General features: G+C 49.0%; 1 protein-coding gene across 1 annotated transcript in view; it reads right to left on the reverse strand.

Moving 5' to 3' along the window:
* Positions 1-23,392, reverse strand: part of SLC24A3 (solute carrier family 24 member 3) — a 460,336-nt gene that overhangs the window by 103,145 nt on the left and 333,799 nt on the right. The window lies entirely within an intron of this gene.

A 23,392-nucleotide genomic window follows, 5' to 3' on the forward strand; every position in this document is an offset into this window, starting at 1 on the left:
AAAAAAGAAAGGGAGAAAAAGGAAGTGGAGGAGGAGAGAAGAAAAAGCAAAGAAAGAATAAGAAAAAAGCACCAACTTTCGGGAAGAGCTTTATTTCATTGGAACGGGAGCAACGGACGGTAGCAAGTCCACAAGGAGAACAAATAAGCAGTTTTCTACCCAGTATGCAGTACCCAGTTTTCTACCCAGGTTCCCAGTATGCAGTCCAACCCTGGCATATTGATGTGGTGAGTGGTTATGACCAAGATGAACAAATGCTCCCTCAATGGATGGCAAACACTGCGAAGTTCATTACTGCTATCACTTCCACCAACTCCCGAGAATACAGGGACACCCACACTGAACACTTCCGGATCTCCAAGTTCTTTTTCAGAGCAAGAAACCTCTCCCATTATTTAAAGATAATAAACATGCGGAAAGCTAGCAGAGGAAAAAGATGCCTACACGTAAACTACTTGAAATGAGAGGAAGTTGCACAAATAAAAAAAGTGTGGTTTTTTTTTGCAGTACGTGGGCCTCTCACTGTTGTGGCCTCTCCTGTTGTGGAGCACAGGCTCCGGACGCGCAGGCTCAGCGGCCATGGCTCACGGGCCCAGCCGCTCCGTGGCATATGGGATCCTCCCGGACCGGGGCACGAACCCGCGTCCCCTGCATTGGCAGGCGGACTCTCAACCACTGCGCCACCAGGGAAGCCCAAAAGTTTTTTTTTTTTTAATCTTGAGAAATAAAACCTACGGACCTAATGTTTCCCTAAAAATGTATGTTCTAAGAGCAATCACGCCCTGCTTGCTATAATGAACGGAATTGGAATCAAGCATTGCTTGTCCCTTGGTGTAATTTCCCCATAAAATGGCGGAAGGACATGGGATTACAACGCCACCCCCCCCATGCTTTATTTTCCCTTAGTCATAGAGAGAGTCTGGGGGAAAATATTCAAGAGTTTCATCAAGTTTTCCAAGTCTCTGTCCTAATCCTTTAATATTTGAATGATTTATTTTGGAAGGATTATGGGGCCTGTGTCATCATCCTTGTCTCATTTTCTTCTGCAACTGTGAGATCCTCAAGTATTAACGTCTTTGTGACTGGGGTGTGAACAATTCTCCAACACATGAGCTTCATGAAATCTGCATTTTTATGGGATGTTAGAACGTCCAACAAATACCCATAAACTGGACACAGGGGCTCAGGTAATGGGTGGGAAAAGACGCTATTGTTAAGTAGAGAAAGTTGTATGTGGGGGAGGCCAGTTTTTTCAAGTGCTCTGCTCATTAGTGAATATTGGTGCTTTGGGAACTTTGCCTCCCTGTGCAAACTGCTAACAGCAGGGGCTTGGATAATGAATACCGGATGCAGATCAACGAGGACCCCTGGCTCCATCATACATGATACCCTCTTTCTGGCACTTAAAAGAAGCACATCATCATCATTCTTTCTTGAATCCTTATTGTGACATGGCGATTTTACAGAGACAACAAAAGTACACCTGAAACATGCAGCAAGTGTTGCTAATTTGCAAAAAAAGTTACTGAGTTATGCTTCTTCATAGAACGGCGTGTGCTGATGGGACACACACACTGAAGGACTGTCTTGAACTCCTGCTGTAGAGAAGTGTGTTGGGATCTTGAAAACTGTACCATTCATTTGGTAATCATTTACCAACCTATAACTTCACATTGTTTCTTGTCTTGACACGTATTTACATTTCATAGTGCTAATTAATATTCACATGTTGATGTATTTCTCGACACTCTCACCCCTGTATCACCATCACCGAAGAAGCATGTACAAGAAGAATCAGTTTGGACAGACAGGTTTAGGAGTCTGTTAGAGATGATCATTGACAGACATGAATAACAAAATAAAACTGAAAAGATTGCTATGGGAGTTTGAAGAAGAAAAGATTATGTCCACCTGGTGAAATCAGGGAAGGCTTCTTGCAGGAGGTGACATCGAATATATACTTGTAGAACAAAAATGACATGCAGTTTCAAAACTGGGGGATGGTGTGGCATGAACAGAGATGAGGAAGGACAGTCCAGCCAGGAGGAACAGCACATGAGGAGGCACTTGAATGAGGTAAGACTCTGAGGCACAATAAGCAGTGGTTCAGTTCTGTTCTAAGTGTGGATGGGTTAAAGCCAGCCAGAAACGGGAAATGACCAAGCAAGGTGGGCCTTTCAGGCAAGAGATGAGGTCAAGGGGAGGTTCACGAAGTTTAATCAATGGGAAAATGGATTTGAGGAAGAGAGGAAAAAGAGTAGAAAGACGGGGTGAGGGGCCTCTGGTAGTTCAGGTGCCCAAGAGTGAAGGTCTGCGTTGGACTGTGTCAGTGGACATGGAAAGGAAAGGACAGATACAAGAAATGCTGTGAAGGAAGAATCGATCAGATTTGACAATGGGCTGGACGTGGAGAGTCTGCCATGAGGTTGAGGCTTAAATTGTGAGCGACAGAAACCAAGGGATGCACTCAATGCACCTGAAGAGCTCGGGTGGGAGGGTGTGACGGCTGACTTTACACGTCGCTTGACTGGGTCACAAGTACCCAGTTAGTTGGTTAAACATTATTTCGGGGCATGAACGTGAGGGTGTTTCCGGATGAGACTCCCCAGTGTGGGTGGGTGCCTGGGCCTGAAGAGAATAAAAGGCTGAGGAAGAAAAAATTCTTTCTCTCTGCCTGTCTTCGGGCTAGGACGTTGGTCTCCTGCCTTCAGACTTGGACTCGGATTGGAACTTACATCGATAGCTCTGAGGGTTCTCAGGCCTTTGGACCTGAGTGCCCTACCCATCAGCTCTCCTGGGGCCTCCAGCTTGCTGACTCACCCTGCAGCTCTTGGACTTCTCAGCCTCCATAATAGTGTGAGCTGATTCCTTATGGTAAGTCATATACATATATATTTTTGCATGTATAGTGTATATGATTTATCTGTTTATATATATACATCTATTCTCTGGAGAACCCAGACTAATACTAATAGTCAATGGGTAGAGTCTAGTCCAAGGTTTAGACCTTGATTTGGAGGCTGTCCCAGAGGACCCAGGTTGGAAAGGTCTGGCAGTCCATTTGCAAACTAAGTCCTGAGGTTGCGAGAAAAGTCAAGGCCAGGGATGGAGAGTGCGGTGCCCAGCAGAGGAAGCTGAGGTCCCGAGACCAGATGGGTCTGTCCCATATGAGGGGGATGGGACTAAGGGCAGCTCTGTGGGGGAGGGATGTGTGCACTGGGGTGAGAGAAGTGAGGATTCAGGAGGAAGAAAGCATTTTGCAGAGAAGAGCTGGTGAAGAGGATGCCCGGTGGGAAGAGCTCACTGGATTTGTGTCCAGGAGGAGATGTTTGAGGAGCTTGAAGGGGGTCGGGGCAGGAGAACAGGCATGTCACAGGTCATAGGTTCTGCAAGAATATCTCCGAGTTGACTCCTCTTTCTGGTGGCTTCCTTGAAAATAACTGTCTGGACCCAGGCAGCATGTCCCTCTCTCCTTCGTGCGTATGCATCTCTGTAAATTCAGGAAGGGCCCGGAGGGGCAGCAGAGGGGCAGGACCAACAGGTGGACCATGTATAAAGCCCAGCTTGGCCACACACAATGGAATGGCCGAAGGGGCCTGGGCTCGAAGCACGGCCGCGCGGTTCCATTCACAGTGGGATAGTAACTAGCCATGTGCGTGGGCCACACAACCACCCCCTGCCCCACTGAGCATCGGTCCACCCGTCCCCCTGGTCGTCCTTCTGTGGTTCATGACCCTCCCGGGCTTTCTTCTCTCTACAGCCTCAGTCCTACATGCTCGGTGCCCCTTTGATCTCCCTCCCACACGTGAGGGGTGCACACGTGCCCTCTATTTATGTTTATGGACAGAGAGGAGGGCAGTTAGCACCCTTCCTTGGGCTCTAAAAATTCACTCATCAGAGTCTGATGAATACCATTTGCCAAGCAGTCGTTCACATTCAAATTTAGTGAGAGGTCCTGGAGCTTTCCTGGAGCTTGAAATCCCCTACAGTTAAATGGGTGTTTCTGCATTTCAGCACCAAATAATTTTTAAATACTCTGAGCTATGGAATAAAAAATAAAATCAATACCAATTGCCATTACTTCTATGGACACTGAACCAATCTCTGCCAGAATCATCCCTGCTGTAAGAAGCTCAGTTAAATGATATAAGTCGCCCTACCCCACGTTGGGAGCTCTAAGGCCTCAGCAAGCAGTACCTAAGACAAGACAAGTCCACACACACACACACACACACCCCAGTGAGCAGCTTATTCACGGGGAACCCAAGCGGGCAGTCGTTCTCCCCTGCACCCCAGAACCATGTTCAGTTGAGGAGTCTGTTAGCACGGGGCTCCGGGCATGATGCCACAGGCCTGCTTTATCTCAGGACATCGAAGTGTGAGGCTGCCTAGTTCGGACGACTTTCCTTTGCTGAGTTGCTGACCAGGGCCAAACAGCAAGTCTGGGTAAGGGGCGTCATGAGGCCTCACCCAAAGGGGATTCCAGGCTTTAGAAACGACTATTCCCAGCCTAGGGGTGCGAGCTGGGTGTCAGAACTGGCTTCAGAAAGTGGGCACAGCTGGTCAGAACCAGGAGGACCAGGGAGGGGCAGTCTCCTCCTCTGAGTTGTATGGAATCTCTAGCTGCTGCCTCCAGCCGTCATCGAATGGAGGAGCTGGAACAAAAGCAGCCCAATAGGTAGAATTTCTGTTTTCCTTTCAAAGCTCTTAAGTTGTACTGTTTTATTTTGGTTTGGCAAGTTCAACAGACTGATTTGTGGGGAAAACTGAAGCTTTAAGAATTTGGTGGTTGTAACTTGCCAGGAAGATGTGGAAAAATCAGTCACTAAACAGAGACTCTGCAGGTAGGTATCAGAAAGCCCATGCTGTAAGGAACGTCTCCCCCAAAGAACACGGCACGTATGACAGCTCTGGATGAGCAAATCTGACAATAATGTGAACGGCAGGCTATGCGGTTGAACCTTCATCTCTTAACGGCAGTGAATATAAATTGCTGCAAATCCTAAGAATCAGATGACGATAGCTTCCGAAACTCATACATTGCTATGAAATTCTAGCAGCAAGGCTACGTTTTATAGAAAGAAAGGAAGGAAGGAAGGAAGGAAGGAAGGAAGGAAGGAAGGAAGGAAGGGAGGGAGGGAGGGAGGGAGGGAGGAAGGAAGGGAGGAAGGGAGAATGGGTGGGGGGAGGGAAGGCAGGAAAGAAGGAAGGAAGGGGAAGAGAAAAGAAAAGAAAGCAAAGACCTCTTTTGTGGAGAAAGCTTAGTAGAAGTCCTAATTGGAAACAGACTATTTAAACTGTAGACTAAAGTGATTTTTAAAAATTATAAGAGAAAGAAATAGAAATAAACACAGTGAAAAAGTCTTTAAACATCAACCAGCTGTGGCTGAACTGGGTGAGTACGGAGCTTTAATTAAATCTGACCCATCAAACACTTCATATAAATTGTGACATCATCCCCTTGCTCATTCCTTGCTATCTCAGCGTTCCCAAAATCTAGGACCACTTCAGGACTGAGATGAAGTCAATGAGGTCTGTTGCTTTTTCCTGATACTGCTTGCCTGTCAAAAGTCTGATGCCACAGGCAGCTATGCAGGGAGGTAAGAGCATGGATTTGTCTGTGAAATGGATGTGGGCATGATTCCCTGCTCTGTCATTTGCTGGAAATCCCTGATGTCTGCTTTGTCATTTGTCAAATGGGGGTAACTTTTACTGTATTAGTTACCCACTGCTGCGTAACAAATTACTCCGTAATTTAGCAACTTAACACAATAAACATTATCTCACAGAGTTTCTGAGGGTTTGGAATTTGGAAGTGGGGTTGTTCTGGCTCACGGTCTCACTACGTTGGGGCCACAGTCATCCGATGACGTACAGAAACTGGAAGAGCTGTTTCTACGGTGGCTCAGTCTCACGGCAGGTAAGTTTGTGCTGTTGGCAGGAGGCTCAGTTTCTCTCCAGGTAGACCTCTCCACAGGCTTGCCTGAGTGTCCTCACAACATGGCAAGCGGCCCAAGAGAGAAAGGGATGCAGAAGCTCTAGTGCTATCGTTTTATGGCCAAGCTCAGATGACACACACTGCCTTTTCCACAATATACTACTGGCTACATGGATGATCCCTGTTCGATGTGGCAAGGGAACCAAAAGGGCTGAACACCAGGAGCCTGGGGTCAATGGAACACCATCTTGTGGACTGCCTACCACCTTTGTCAAATGTCTTCATTTTCCAAACTGGACTAAATTTACCCTGATGTTATTACAAGGAATAAACACAGAAATGCATGAGCAGAGCCTTGCTCTCAATAAAGCCTGCCCCCTTGCACTAGGATTTGGGGCAACTCTAGTCTGGGGGACACTCAGCTTAGGCACTATGGACAGAGTCTGGGAAGTAGAGGAAGCACAGCTTTAACAGGAATCTGACAAATTACAACTCAGAAGAGATGGCTACTTAACCGTGGAAGGTGGACCAACAAAGTGCCCCCCCAACGTGGACAAATATTCCAACCTGCTGTTCGTAATAAACCTCCTTACGGCCCAACCAAATTCCAATATTTCCACACCCAAACTGGACTTCCCGATTTAACTCTTGGACCTGGAAATACCATTAACCTTGTTCAGACCAAGTGTTCTGATGTGGGCAAGGGAGTAGAGGAGAACGGGCCCCCGAGTTGGGGAGGCAATCACTAGAGCCAGAGACCAGCTGATCAAGATGCTCACCAGGAAGATGGTAATGCTGAGAATTTGAAGGAAAAACAGGTAAGATTGGTAATAAGACAGTGAGGAGAAGACGGCCAAGGTTAATGTATTCATCATTCAAGAATGGAACAGAGGCTGAGGGGGTGGGAGGGGCACTGAATGGAAGTCATGGAGCTCGCAAGGGATGGCAGGGAGAGGAACGTCGTGGGGAGCAATTCCTCAGGGCCAGCAACTGGGGATTTGGAGCCAACCCTCTTCCGCTGCCCCCGGCATCCACGGCTGTGGTGTAGACCCACAGCTGGGTGATGTTAGCAAGGTCCGCACATGGCATCTAACACCTGGAGAGATCTCGGGTAACACCCGAATTTCCGATTCCTTTCCACCGTCTGTGACGTCTCCCCAGGGAAAGTGCCCCTAATTATTTCCCTAGAACATGGTCCTGATCGCAAGCAAACCCTTCACCAGGTCTCAGGAGCCCACGCCAGGCCCGCCTGGCCCCTGCTCTCCAGCAGCACTGACTTTCTCTCTGCTACCCTCACCTGCTTGGAACGTTCTAGATTGTCACGTGGCTCCTCCCTCATACCAGTCAGGTCTCAGCCCCAGCGTGGCCTTGTACCATTTGCCGTGGCTCCACTGCAGCCCCCTTGCTCCCTGCTGGTCACTAACGTTACCCTATTTTACTATCGTCAGACTACTTCTTTTTTTTTTTGCGGTACGTGGGCCTCTCACTGTTGTGGGCTCTCCCGTTGTGGAGCACAGGCTCCGGACGCGCAGGCTCAGCGGCCATGGCTCACGGGCCCAGCCGCTCCGCGGCATGTGGGATCTTCCCAGACCGCGGCATGAACCCGTGTCCCCTGCATCGGCAGGCGGACTCTCAACCACTGCGCCACCAGGGAAGCCCTAACATCTTTATTGGAGTATAACTGCTTTACAATGGTGTGTTAGTTTCTGCTTTATAACAAAGTGAATCAGTTATACATATACATATGTTCCCATATCTCTTCCCTCTTGCGTCTCCCTCCCTCCCACCCTCCCTATCCCACCCCTCTAGGTGGTCACAAAACACCGAGCTGATCTCCCTGTGCTATGCGGCCGCTTCCCACTTCAGACCTAGGGGCACATACAGACTGAAAGTGAGGGGATGGAAAAAGATATTCCATGCAACTGGAAGTCAAAAGAAAGCTGGAGTAGCAATTCTCATATCAGACAAAATAGACTTTAAAATAAAGGCTATTACAAGAGACAAAGAAGGACACTACATAATGATCAAGGGATCATTCCAAGAAGAAGATCTAACAATTGTAAATATTTATGCACCCAATATAGGAGCACCTCAATACATAAGGCGAATGCTAACAGCCATAAAAGTGGAAATCGACAGTAACACAATAACCGTAGGGGACTTTAACACCCCACTTTCACCAATGGACAGATCATCCAAAATGAAAATAAATAAGGAAACACAAGCTTTAAATGATACATTAAACACGATGTACTTAATTGATATTTATAGGACACTCCATCCCAAAACAACAGAATACACATTTTTCTCAAGTGCTCATGGAACATTCTCCAGGATAGATCATATCTTGGGTCACAAATCAAGCCTCGGTAAATTTAAGAAAATTGAAATTGTATCTAGTATCTTTTCCGACCACAACGCTATGAGACTAGATATCAATTATAGGAAAAGATCTGTAAAAAATACAAACACATGGAGGCTAAACAATACACTACTTAATAATGAAGTGATCACTGAAGACCTCAAAGAGGAAATCGTCAGACTACTTCTGTCTGAAATTACCTTGCTGATGTATTGGGTCCTTGGCCTTGTTCACCATCGGTCTTCCCTCCGCTAGACTATAGTCACCAGGAGAACTCAGGGGCCTGTGCTGCCACCATCACCTCCCCAGACGCTGGAGCTGCCACTCCGGAAATACGCACTGATGGAGTAAATCACGAGACCACGCTGGTGCTGTCGGGGCTCGTAACGACTTCTGCTGCCCTTCAAAGAATGACAGTCACTGGAGTCCCAGGCCTTCCTTGGAAATCCTCACACAGCCCTGGAGCGACGGGGCTCAGTGCAGACCCAGAAATGACAGAGGCGAAGGCTGGGTGTTTCCCTCTGCACCAGGCTCTGTGGACAGGGCGCCGAGGAAGCTGGAGCCGGCACCCCAGGAAGTTACAGCAGTTTTTTCAGATCGTATGCACGCACGGCTCCAAGGCCGTGCCAGAACCCTCGGTTCCAAAGCAAACAAGCAATTTAGCGAATGAAAAACTGAAAACAGAACGGAAGGGAAAACGTGGACCCAAACTGTGCCAGCTCCAGGAGACGTCTTTCTTCTGACGGCTCAAGGACTTCCTCCTCTTAAACAACGGCTAAGTGGTCTGACAACAGCCAACCTACTGGGCAAACAGGTGTTCCGACCCCTAAAGGATTTGGTCACAGATACGAAGTCATTTTGAACTATTTACGGAGTCTATTGATTCCATTGCTGGATACATGAGCACCAAAAGCCTGCAAACGACCTCAGAAATAGCCACTGTGGACCCCGCTTCCACACTGTTCTTTTCTTTGGAAACAGAGACATCAGGGACCCTGAAGTTGGAGAAGTAAAAAGTCTGCGCACACCCTCATCTCCCGCTGAGCAGCCTGGCCAGTCCGTGGGCAGATGCTGCGTGGTGGCCAGGAACACACAGACCAAAACCCCACAGAATTTCAGCCCAGGACTGGTAGGAGGTGAACTTAGCCCCAGCCCCGGACAAACCGGGGCCAGAGACCTGATTATTCGTAAGGCTTCTTTTCCTTCTAAATCACACTTGGCATCTGTCGAGGTGGAGCTGGCGGGGGCTGGAGGCTGGAGCCGGGGGCAGGGAGAGGCAGAGAGGGCGGAAGGTGACCCACCGCTGGGGTAAGAGCAACAGAGTTCCTGTCCCCGCTCTGTTCACAGCTTTGTGGGGAAGGCACTGAGGCTTTCTCTCAGGAAGGCTCACGGGGGCCTTAGAGGCAGTGCAAGAGATGCCAAAAAGGAAAGCAAACACTTCACCGGAGACACGCCTGAACTTTGCCTCCCTTACATGAGTGAAAACCCATCTAGCTGTCCCCTCGATCTTTCCTCCTCGTCCCTGAAACAGAGTTGATTCCCTTAAAAAAGAGAGAATGGAGAACAAGGGCAGGGTGGGCCGGACACATCACTCAGGGAAATGCCAGCCAACATGGTACAATGAAGGGCTCGCCCTCCACCGCTTCGTGCTAGGGAAGCTCACGGGGCTGGGTTGGTTTTAGAAGCTGATGATAGAAAGAGCCTTAAAATCCATCTAGTACTCCACCGCATCCAGGACCCTCCATAATCAGGGCAGGTATGAACGTCGTTCAGAAAAGAGTCTCAGTTTCCAAAGGGAGACATCTTGTTTCTCACTTGGAAATACCCACCCTCCCCCGGGTCACCCGTCTCAGCACTTTCTATAACAGGTTCTAAAACAAAAGGTTTCAAGGATGTCCTGGACATGCCCTGGACATCTAGACCAGACAGAAGAGCTGTCTGACAATCTAGGACTGCCTCTTCCTCCAATCATGAGACAAGTTCTACGACCTTCCACGGGGGCTGGCGGGGGGGGCGGTGCTCTGCATTGTTTTGCTCTGCTGGTTTACAGAGTCCCATAGAGATTAAGGACACAAATTCTAGAACAAGCCTGCCTGGTTCTGAGCTCCAACTCTGCTATTCCTGGATGTGTGGTCTGGGGCAAGTTTCCCCACCTCCCTCTGTGGGCTCTGTTTTCTCGTCTATAAAATGAAGAAAACCAATATCTACACCATGGTAGATATAAGTATTAAAACAAGTTAATACGTATAATCTTGTATCAACTCAGCTGAGATCCCAATAAAGATTACCTATTAATCTGAAAACTGTCTTTACTTTAAAATAAAAGTAAATAGAAAAATAGATAGGGGGCAGAAAAAAGTTGTATATTGTTTAAAAAAAAGGGGTGGGGAGGAAACGAAGATGCCATGGGATGCTGGGACACCTGTTTTTAGAAGCTGCACGTTGCAGTGACCAAAGGTAGAGAAAGAGGGGTAAGAAATAAGGTTTACAGTATGATGACCAAGATCTTAAAATGATTAAAGCCAAGGGTCTAATGTTATCTGACAGTTGACCTAGCCCTTGAATCTCCCAGCTGCTGGCTACCATATTGAGCACCTTAATTCTAACAACTGTAGCCATAGCTTGATCTTGGAAAAATAATCACAAACAAATAAAGCCCACGAGGCTGTTTTCTTTCCCGTCTCCCGGGGAGCGGCACTCATGTATGCCCACTACAAGGAAGGAAGAGTTCCCCTCATTGCCATGGAAAGAGCATCCCCTGTGGTTGAGTCAGGGGAGCGAGAGCCCCAGGCCCACCTCTGCTCCATCTCACTTTGCCTGTAAAAGCCAGACGTTTGGTACATGAGCTCACCTGTTGCCCCGGATGGTCTGTACACTATCTGGAAACGTTAATGACTATTGTTGCTTTCTCTTGGAGATTCAGGTTGAGGAGGGAATAAATTCTTACTTCACATAAATAAATGGAGATTGGCCAGAATAAAAAAGAAAGGACCAGAAAAGTATTTTGTTATATTAAAAAAAAAAAGCCCCCCAAACCAAAAGAACAAACTTTGCCTTGGTCACCTCCCCTGCTTCTCCGAGTCCCTATTGCCTGATGAATTCGCGGGTAGGGATACGGCTCGTCAGGAACTCAGAGAGCCTGGACAACCCCCTGGTACCGCAGCCTAGTATGATCTGATGAAATATCCCTGCTTTATCTGGACCGAGGTTGGCGGGGGAAGGGGACAATGGAAATTATGATGGGTCAAGACACACCAGGTTACCTGCTGTGGATTTCAACTGTTCCGATCCAGCTTCACCATATGCAAAATCACAACTACGAGCTCCTAGGTGCCAACTGTAAATTCACAAAGGCTGGTTGGCACGAGACGGGCCCTGCTGTCCAGAACTCAGGTATCCCTGTGTCTGGGATCCTGGAAGGAGCTAAGGAGGTCCTTCCCCACAAGTGACACCAACAGGAGAGAGCTGGGGGGCTGCTCGGTAAGGCTGAGCCAGGCTCTTGGTGACAGAAGCCACCCAGCCAAGTGGCCAGTGAGTAACCGATGGCCAACCAAACTTTCAATTAAAAACAATCTCACAGCGTGTTTCAGTGACCCTACCATGTTTCTGGATCTGACACACCATGGGAGACTTCAGAATATGTTAGATAAAGGGCTGTCTATTCTCTGTAAACAAACTCTCCAAATTTCTCATGACCAGTTTGTTCTCATTTGTGCAGTCAGGACCCATGTATATCACTCAGGACAAAAATCCCAGAATCTTCCCTGATTTATTTCAGTCGATCACCCCCATTTCCAATCCACCAGCAAATCCTCTTGGTGTCACCTCCAAAAATATTCTAAATCCAGCAACCACTTCTTATATTTACTGCCCAGATTTCAACTCACGCCTCACCACTGGTTTCCCCACTACCATCTTGTCACCATCGGGTTCCTTTCTCCACGGAGTAGTTGGAGCGAACTTTCCCAGAAGATAAATCAGATAATGTTACTCTACAGCTTAGAGCCCTCTGACAGCTTCCCACAGCACCCGAATCCCCACCATGATCTGTCCCTGCCAGAGCTCTCTCCCAGCCACACCCCTCCCCGCTTCTTCACTAGACTCAAAGCTGGCCTTTTCTCTGACCCTCAAACACACTGAGCTTGTTCCTGTCTGAACACCCAACCAGTCCTTCCGCCTGGAACTCTCTTTCCCAGGTCTCCATACGGTGCTACCTTCGTGATTTGGGGTTCCTTTGCGACACTTTCCCTGACCACCTCCCTAAAGCTGCCCCTCCCCTTCCCCTGCAGTTCCCCCATCCCACTGCCCAAAGCACTTCCTTCAAGGTCTCTTCTTCATACTATTATGTGATCATTTATTGGTTTCCACACTCTTTGTCTGTGTCCCGCAACTGGTCTAGGAGCTCTAGGAGGGCCGGGACCTTTCCCATCCTGCTTAACTCTGTATGCCCTGTTTCTGCATATAATAGGCAGTGAGTGGAGATCCTCAGAACACCAATCAATCTGTTTCAAGACTGTGTCTCAAGTTCTGTTTCAATCCACGGTTTCAAACCACCTGGTCTTTGGGGCACCTGATGGCAAGTGGTGACAGGCACCTACACATCTTCTAAGGCCCCAGGCACTGGTCAAATAGCTCCTGGGCGAGTTTGTGTCCAGCTGTGGGGCACCGTGAACTCTCTCTCTGATCCAAACAACAACCCTCCCCTTCTCTGGTATCAAGCGTATCGCATCACTTAGTAAATGCATCAAAGATTGACCGTGTCCTCCCCACGTGCGGGCAAGACTCTCGGCACTGCGGACAGAGTGGGAACCAGTGGAGGGAGGCTGAGCTCTCAGGGAGTTCACAGCCTGGCACCGTGATTATCTCCCTCACTTCTGCAGCCTCCTCATGCATCCCATCATCGCCAGGCTGGGGGTAGTCAGTGCACACACCTCTTCCTGCTGCCCTTGGCACTGCTCTTTCCTCGCTCTAGCCTGTGAGGTTAGCCCACCAACCTTTTACAGCATCCCAGGGGCAATGGCAGTCTATCTGCTTGGCCGGCATGTTCCTTCTGCTCAAAGAGGAACTCAAATGTTTGAAACAGTGGCTGGAACCAGAGTCTTTCAAAAATAATTTAATTTTATTTGGTGTCATTTTCTTTATGGAGTGGAATTTAGTAGTATTTTCTCACTCCATTACACTATCAACGCTCGCAGAGGGACCTTCCCTGGAAATCCTTTATAAATCAATATCTCTTTTCCCACCCACTCTCTGTAATCCTTACTTTGCTTTATTTTTCTTCACAGCACTGACCACCCCTGGACACGTACACCCTCTCCCTATTCACTATCCCACTATCTCAGACTCTATCCCTCTCTCCATCCATCCATCCATCCATCCACCCATCCATCCATCCACCCACCCATCCATCCACCCATCCATCCATCCACCCATCCATCCATCCACCCATCCATCCACCCATCCATCCACCCATCCATCCATCCATCCATCCATCCATCCATCCACCCATCCATCCACCCATCCATCCATCCGCCCACCCATCCATCCACCCATCCATCCATCCACCCATCCATCCACCCATCCATCCATCCGCCCACCCATCCATCCACCCACCCGTCCATCCACCCACCCATCCATCCACCCATCCATCCACCCATCCATCCATCCACCCATCCATCCATCCATCCATCCATCCATCCATCCATCCATCCACCCATCCATCCACCCATCCATCCATCCATCCATCCATCCATCCATCCATCCATCCATCCATCTATCCATCCATCCAACCATCCACCCACCCACCTACCCGTCTACCCACCCATCCACCCATCCACCCACCCATCCACCCATTCATCATTCCTGTTGGATATTCAACACCCCACAGCCTGCTCCAACTCTGTCCTTTCTTCACTGGTGTCTCACCAGGGCCTAGAACAGTGCCTGGTACACAGCAGGCTTTCAGAAAACATTTGTTGAATCAATGAATGGACTTACTGCCCAAAGAAGAAATATAATAAACATTTCCCCCAGAACACAATCCATGGATTACTACCATAGGTTTAAATTCACAGATGATGATATGAAGAAACAAACCACCTTGAGTTAATATTATTATGCAAAAACAGGCTTGTGATTCTAGGTACTGGACAGCCACAGGCCTCGGGGGCCGGTCATACCCAAAGCGTGAAATGTGGTCTGTTCTGTCATGGCCCCTGCAGTGCCCTGTGAGGGCGGGGTGACAGGAGGGGAGATGGGGACTCCGGGGGACACCGGGCTACAGGAAGAGATGCAGTAGCCTTCCTCATCCTCTGCACATGCACAGTCACCACTTGCTAACATTCTGGAAGCTTCCCAGTGACTTTCCACCTGGGATGGAGTTAGAAGGGCCTGATTGGAATTCTTCACCTTCCCTAGTTCTGCAGGCTCTACCTGTGAGTTAAGAGGGCATGTTTGCTGGGGCGGTTGGTCTCTGTGCCCAGGCTGGGGGTGCCTGGGGTCGCCTGGCAGTTTCAGGGAGCTCAGGGGTGGATTGCGGGGCCCAAGATGCCAGACCCACCAGAACGGAAGTTCAGCAGATGCCACACATGCTACCTTGGGGTGAAGGAGGCATTTGATGGCCCACCTTCCCCTTTTCACCGGGTCACGCCCTTCTGCTTCCTTGGCGAGGCGGGTTTTACTGGGATGGGAAGGTGCTGAGCTGTGAATGGGGAGGATGGCTGTGGTATGGAGGGAGCTTAATGTATGAGACCTCTGGTCCAGATCTCCCGGCGGAGCTGGTCTGGAGGGGGATCTTCCCATTGCTGTGCTTTTAGGACCCCTACAGCCCTAAAAGCCTCCCAACTTAACGGTTCTACGACTGGCAGTTTACGTGGCCTCTCAGAGCCTCAGTTTCCTCTTCTGTAAAAACACTGTCCTCCTCAGAGAGTTCTTGTGAGGACCAAAGGGGTTGATACGTATAAAGCCGTGAGAGTAGTGCCAGACTGACGACTAGGGATGCCTGTTAAACAGAAACAATTAAACAAGCATCTGCCAGCCAGATAGGCTTCTGTCCCCGCTCCACTCACCCTTCAGCCCCCGGTTCAGCTGCTCGTGGGGCTGGGGTCTGGCTGTAACCAGAGGCAGCATGGGGGGTGTGGCGTCTGTCTGGGCATGATCATGACAAGAAAATGACATTTGTGCCCTAAAGATGGACCTTCCTCTTGGGGTGGCGCTCAGCTGGGACGGCTGTAAGGTTCTGGGCTCCTTGCACATTGAAAGCCCTCACCAGCACCGAGGGCAGCATTTCCAAGGACCTAGACGGTGACCTGAAACTCTATCCCCTTCGCTCATTTTCGAGGAGCAACGTGAGACTTAATTACACGGAAGGAAGGTTCATCCCCAGCCACAGAGACTCCTGCTGTCCTCCTCATGTTCTGGAACGATGCATCTCAGGTCTCGTTACTGCTACACCCTTCGCGGGACAAAAGGGAAATGACCTCTCCATTTTCTCCCACACGACTGAAGAGCGCCATTTCAGAGGACCTCTCTTGCAAACCCAAATGCATCCAACAAAACTAACAAAACATTGCCACGATCACTTTAAAGCATTTGTAACAGCCCTAGTCTTTGCTGATTTGGAGGTGGAAATGAATTGGACAGAATGTCTCAGGAGGGTAGTTGAGTGTCACGGTACAGACACTGCTGGACCACAGAATGAGAGGGTGAAAACCCCCCTTAAAAATGGGCAAAGATTTGAACAGACTCTTGCCAAACAAGATATATGCATGGCAAGTAAGCACATGAAAATATGTTCAACATCATGACTCATCAGGGAAATGCAAGTTAAAACCACAACGAGGTGCCACGCATGCTCACTAGAATGGCTAAAATTAAAACAAAACAACTCGGGCTTCCCTGGTGGCGCAGTGGTTGAGAGTCTGCCTGCCGATGCAGGGGACGTGGGTTCGTGCCCCCGTCTGGGAGGATCCCACATGCCGCAGAGCGGCTGGGCCCGTGAGCCATGGCCGCTGGGCCTGCGCATCTGGAGCCTGTGCTCTGAGGCGGGAGAGGCCACAACAGTGAGAGGCCCGGGTATCACAAAAAAACAAAACAAAACAAAACAACTTGGTAATACCAAGTGCTGATCATGATGCAGAGCGGCTGGAATACACATATTGGTGGTGGGAATACAAAAGGGCTTCAGCCACTTTGAAAAACTGTTGGTGGTTTCTTATAAACATACTCACCATATGACCCAGCAATCCCACTCCTGCGTTATGTACCCCAAAGAAATTAAAGCATATGTCCACACACAGACCTGTGACGGACCTGTATGTGTTTGATCATTTATGCTACATCAGCCCAGGGAACACAGCCAGTGAGGCAGCACATGATACTGCACAGGCTTTGTTCTGTAGTCATTTATCTGCTTTCTATGATAACCAGGGACCAAAAGCTATATATCTGAGGTGGAACCAATCATATCCTTACCTCTGGGGAGAAGGAGGAAATGGGTGGGTGGTTCTTGAGTGATCTAAGCCAACTGGGTAACTCTAGTTCCCGTGCCACAGTGACTGGTTCAGGGATGGTCAGGTGGCCTGAGTCGGCCCAATCAGATTTTTGTTTGATGATGCCAGGTGAGGGATGAAGGGTGGGGAGATATTCTCCTCCTTCCTGGTCAGTGTGAAATATGAGGCCTGAAACTGCTACAGCCCCCCCTCCTGTTGCACCATGAAGGAAAACACGTATGAGGAAGGGAACAGAGGAGGTTAGTGACAAGAGAATCGCAGAAAATGGTGCTGGAGTCTTGATCAAACCATGCCTGATGTCCATTTTCTTCTGTATTTTTCAGACACTAATAAAATTTCCATCATTTAAGAGGCCAAGTTAGAGTTGGGGATTTTTTGTTACCTGAAACCAAAAACCTCTTACCTAATCTAGATGTGGGATCGTATCTCCAGAGATCATTTCAAGGAAGTAGAACAAACCAGGAACAAGTACTGTGAGCCAAAGTCAAAGCGAGCACAGGGATCTGGGATGAGGATGCAGAGGCCATCGAGACGGAGCAGCACAGAGCTGTGGGTGACCTTAAAGGAACCCTGGGCCAGGAACAACAGCCTATATCAGGGAAAGATCAGGTGTGGGGCTCTGTCAGGACCTGGCCTTGTGGGGGACTGGCCAGGGAAAAGACACCAGGGAACAGTGAGGGAGATGGCCTCAGGCAGACAGCCAGTCATAGGATGGGGGCATCAAGAGGGGACCATTTATGCTGCCTGGGCCAACTGCCCAAGGAGGGCTGCCTCTTGCCCAAGGTCAAGCTTGGTCTGAGAATTGAGCAGAGCTAAGCCTGTAGATGGGGTTCAAGCAGGTACAGCTGCTCTCCTGATTCAGTTGGTCTGGACTAGGGCAGGGGATCCTGCTTTCAACAAGGTCCTCCTGAGGCAGGCGGCCTGCAGATGACACTGGGAGAAACTCCCTTTTCCTGGAATGTGGGAGAATCCAGTGACTGCACCAGCTGGACCTGACCCTGGCCTTGGTCTACTTCTGCACCACAAATTCTCCTCTCCGGCTCCTCACCGGATCGAATATTATAGCATCCTGCCTCCCAGGTGAGGCCTCCACCCGCACCTGTCCCCTTCCTTTCTCCACAGATCACTCGTTCTCTTCCTTGTGCCTTTCCCCCCACGCTAGTGGCGGTGGCAGGCCTCCAGCTCCTATTTTTAGATTTGGCAACTAGCAGGGTGAGGTCTTCAGCCTCGCCTGTCCTCAGTCCCTGGTCTCTTGGGGAAACTGGATGCTTCTCAGAACTGGAACTTGATAGGTGATGTGTTTGTTGTTGGGTTTTGTCTGGGGAACAATAAGCCAGGAACCAAGGGGTACAGGTAACTGGGGTGGTCTGTGGACCTCTCACTGTGTTTCTTAGCCTGAATCCCTCATCTGTTTGGTGGAAGTGTAAGCCCAGCAGAGGACGATGCCATCTGATTACAAGAGGAGCTTCTCCCTGAGCACTTGTTGGGCCGAGTGCTTCCATCACCCAGCTTGGGTCACCACTATCGTGCTGACATATCTATTCTTCGCTTTGTCCCGAGCTCCTACACTCAACATTTCTAAGGAACACATATGAGCTAAGGGATAATTATAAGAACCCAATAATAACATCTGGAGGTTTTTAAGTCATAAGCTTCCCATGTGGAAAGAGAATGGATTTTATAGTCAGCAGATGTGGGCTCAAATCCAGGCTGAACTACTTCATGGTAGCCCTCTGCCCCCAGATACTCAATTCCCTGTCTGTAAATGAGGACAGTACTATCTTAAAAGTCAGGGGGTGTATTTCTATAAATATTTATAAAGCATCTAGTGTGGTACCTGCAGTTTGGTGAAACTCAATAAATAGTAACTTATTATTTTTTAACATATATAGCATCTATCTGGTTTTTCTTATTTTTTCCATTTCTCTGCTGAAATCACCCATCCTCACTAATTCTTCCCACCTTTCCCTATTTAAGATAGATGGTAGACAGTTTAAATTCTTTTCTGCCAATTCCTGTATCTGGATCATCTGTGGTTTACTTCTGCTGCTGTTTCCCCCTGGTTATAAGTTTGTTCCTGCCTCTTCACAGGTCCTGTAATTTACTGTTGCATCCTGGAAATTATGTATGGAAGAGTGAGAACTGAAGAATAATACTGGTTCTCTTCCCTCTGGAAATTTCCAGCTCTTCTCTCCTCTGCTGACTAAAGGGAGGAGGTGATTATTCACATGTCAGCCTGGGTTCAAATGTCAGCTCACCTCGCCTCAGCCCAATGGCAGCCCAATGGCCCTAAGGAAGGGCCAGTCTCAGTTCTTATCAGGGTTTGGTCTGGCATTCCAAATGCCCAATTCCCTTTGGGTGCCTCAATTTCAGGTCTCAGGAGAAGGTGGGAGATGGGGCAGATGGAATGATTTCTTTCTGTTTGTCGTGGGCCCTGCCTTCACTTCCGTGTTTTTTTTCCTCAACAGACCTGGGGCGGGTGGATCAAAGAATTATCGTCCTGGATCATCTTTCAGACTCCAGGGCATCCCACCTCTCTCCACCCTTGCTGAGGCTCAGCTGACCTGTCTCCACCCAGTGAAGTTCCGGGTCCTGCCGCCCGCCTGCATCCAGACCCACCAGAGCTCACGTACAATGGGCTCCTCTCTCTGGAAATCAGTTCATCAAGACTTTCTTGTCTCCACTGTTCCTTGATATCCATATATAAGGAGGATTTTTACATTCTCCAGATTTCTCTTTGTGCTCCCATGGGAGCTCAGGTCTACTGCATCCCAAGTGGAAGCAAAAGTACCTAGAACGGCAGCTGTTACTTTGAACATGAAGGGCTTTCCCTGTGTGCGAGCCATCCTGGCCCTGAGCTCGTGGGAGGCAGCCTGGCACTGAGGCTTGTCTTCTCCCAGGGAGCTGGAGATGAGACCCACTGGATGGCTTATGTTTGAAGGCTGAGGTTTGCGTTTATAGCCATGCTTTATGGACCTCACTCATATCTCCCCACCTTTACCATTTCAGGTCCTTCCAACAGCCAGCCTCACATGTCTCTTTGCTTAGGGGTTTTCTCTGGACCCCAAAGTCCATCCTGCCTATGCCCAGAAAATTGGAACATTGGAGAATTCACATCCCTCAAAGGCAGTCCTTAGGCAATGATGGGGGAGGCTGGTGGGTAAACACCCCTGCTCCCTCCCCCTTGGGTGAGATAACTTGGAGGTCGTGTTCTACACCGTCTCTCAGTCCCCCCAGAAGCAGTCAAACCAGTTGCCCACACTGGGGACTTGCTGGGAACACACTTTCCTCGGCTGCATTTTCCTCCTTATCTCACTCCCAACTTCCTGGCTGGACTGTCCTGGGATCACCTTTTAGCTAAACTACTTGAACTTGAACTTGTGGCTTAGATTCTCTTCTGGGGAAACCCAATCCAAGGCAGGTTTCCATTCAGAGGCACCACCTCCAGGTGCTGCCTGGGTTTGTATAAAGGGGCCGGCACGGACAGGGTGTTAGTTGAAGAAAGGTAAACCCAGCCAAACTTAGGTGGACCTCACCAAAGAACACCAGGCATGTTTCTAGGATCCAGGAGAGCTGACAAGGGGGCTCATGACAGCCTGTAATAACCGGAATATGAAAGTCCGGTATCTGGGATTCAGTTAAACTGTTTACTGTCTGTCTGTGGTTATGCTTTTAAAGCGTAATACACTCTGAATGGTAGATTTAAATTCATAAGTACGTTGTTTTGCAAAACTGGCATGAAATTCTTTCAATACAATCCCTGAGATACATTAGCAGGTTGCCTCCAGAGCTTGGGGTTCTCTCTTTGTTATTATTTTTTGCTCTTAAATAAAGAAACCTTGCAGGACCACAGCCCTGTAAACGTCTTGGCGGGATGCCAAGCATTTCTCTAGAAGCCACTTTCTAAGAAGCAATTTCCTTCCTGTCCCGTAAAACTCCCCAAAGTACCTCAGGCGAACACCAAAGCACTGGTTATGTTTGCAAACTGCAAATACAGCAGACATTGAATTCCATCGAATTCATCAAAACCCTAATTGAGACAGGAACTCAAACCTTATGCTTTATTGCTTTAATTTCAGATGGGTAGCAGACTTGGTCACAAGCAGCCCTTCATGCCGGGATACATTAGAGAGAGGCCCACGGGCACCCACTGGTAATTCTCCCAGCAAATGAAAGTGCGGAGCAATGTAAATAACACTGCTAAGCGAGACCCACGACCAGATTGATTAATCAGCGCAATTCCCCGTATCCATCGTTCACTGTAACTAACGTTCCTCTGCACCAACGTCACTGCCCGGGAAGGCTTCTCGATAGGTAAGGCAGTGCCTGTGTCTCACAGATTTTTGTTTTCCTCCCACTGATCAGAAAACACAGAGGCAAGGACCAGTCCTCTGAGCTCATGGCTCTACCAACTCGTCCTCCTCTTGATTCTCATTTAGAAGACCTTCTCCCTGACTTTCCTGTCCCTCCTCACCAGGCACCCTGTGGCTGTTCCACTATTTCATTAAAAAGTTCTGTCAACGGCTGGGTCAAATTACCGCAGGGACCTAGGGTGGAATCTAGTGGCAGGGACCCCAGGGAACCTTATTCTTCTCAGAGCTGATCATGGTGTCTAAGTTTTATTGAGCGTTTACCATGTGGGCCAGGTGTTGCTTGATGCTGAACATGTTATGTTTCATCCTTACAGCGATGCTAGGAGGTAGATGCCCTTGTACCCATCTTATAGACAAGAAAACTGAGGCTTAGAGAAGTAAAGTAACTTCTCCAAGGCTCCACAGTCAGCAAATGGCAGAGTCAGAATTCAAACCCAGGCCAGTCTGATCCCCAGCCTCATGTTCTTCCCAAAACATCATTTTTCTCCCTCTGCGAAGACTTCCGGGTTCTACAAAGGTCTGAAAAAGAGAGCTGGGTGGCCTTGGAGCTCTCTGAGTGGACACAGGACAAGGAAAGTCAGAAGGGAGGGCCGGCCCCCAGAATCATCCCATGGGCTGCTCCTAACACCATCGTGGTGGTTGGTGTTTCTCTCCACAATCACGTGAGATGAGCTTGGCAAAGACCTTCCCGGGGTGGTGGGGGGGTGAACTGACTGATACCAGCACTTGCTAAAGTTCAAGAAGCAATGTGTCTTTTCTGTTCTAACCAAGCCAGTGATTACCCTCATTGCTAGTAACTTATAAAACACAAATGCATTCAACCCATCTCCTATGTAATTAGTTGCGTGGTATTTACTCGGCACTTTCCAGCCAGTTGTTTCTTTTCTTTACGTTACTTCTCCCCCTTTGGGTCTGACTTTGCATCAGGCTTCAGGTACCAATGACTAATGAACTAGTGACAGCACTAATACTCATACTGCTAATGGTGACGATGCTAATTAAGACAGCGCTGACAGCCACAGGCTCTGCAGAACGTGGCTTCATCTCTGGGAGGCAATGAGAGGGCGGCCCGCACAGGTGAGAACCAGAAAGTACAGATGGCCCCGAAGGCAAAGAGGGACACTCATTTTTTGCGATACTAACCACATTTATAGGAGATCTAAAAAAAACGCCACATCGTGGTCCACAAAATCTAAGACAAGAGATAACCGACTGAAAGGATGAAGAAAGAAAATGTTCAGTCTTGCAAGTTGGGTGGAACTCAGTCACCGCGTGTGGACCCAGCTGCCCAGAAGCTTCCTCTCAGAAGTAAGCGTCCAACCGTGGGCTCTGGAGCCGACCCCTGACGAGATCAAGGTGTCGCTCTGCCTTGCTGCCCAGAAGCATCGAACCCACCAGGCAACCCAGACAAATCAGTTGGCATAAGGAAGACAGACAGGAGTGAAAAGCAGGCGATGCGGAGGGCAGTGGTGCCAGGGCGCAGCCGGCATTATAGACTCTGGAGTCTGCCTGAGGGTTGGGTTGAGCTGGGTGCCCCTGGCCAGCTGACCACACGACGAAGGGTCTGGAAAAGGATGTGGGAGAAGGTTTGCAGGAGCTTCCTTAGCCCTGCAAACCAATCAGCTGCTTCTAGCAGGACCCTGCATCCTCCCTCCACAGCCAGGAGGCTGGTGGGGTCACCCCGTGCCTCAGTACTCCATGTTGGGGACCCTCGTGGGCTAGTGACTAGAACTCGCTTTTCCTGGAAGATATAGAGTCCTGGCTGTTTGGGCAGAGAGCTCAGGACTGTGTTTCTGAATAATCTCCCTACGAAGAAACTAGGGCATCAGAGCTGGCCAGGGTGGCCGCAGACCCCCAGCTACCCACTGCAATGCTGCGGGTGCCCAGCAGCCTCATTACTTTGGTAACTTCGGGTGTCTTCCCAAGACTTTCCAAGACAGACACCAGATGGACACAGGCCCCACAACACCTCCTGGCAGCGGAATAGTCTCTGTAGATACAAGGCAGGCACGCAAAGCCCCTCATGACCCCCAAAGTAAGCTAAAGTGGACACAGAAGTCAAATGCTTGATCGTTGTCGAAAAAGAGAGAACTCGCCCCAAACTGTGACAAGTGCAAACTGTTTTTAGCAGAAAAAGAAAATCTGTCGTTTCCTCTCTCTCTCTCTCTCATTTACTCTATTTCCATTCCTAAGACCATTTTTACATCAT

Source organism: Delphinus delphis, chromosome 15 (genome assembly GCF_949987515.2).
Source record: "Delphinus delphis chromosome 15, mDelDel1.2, whole genome shotgun sequence".
NCBI lineage: Eukaryota > Metazoa > Chordata > Mammalia > Artiodactyla > Delphinidae > Delphinus > Delphinus delphis.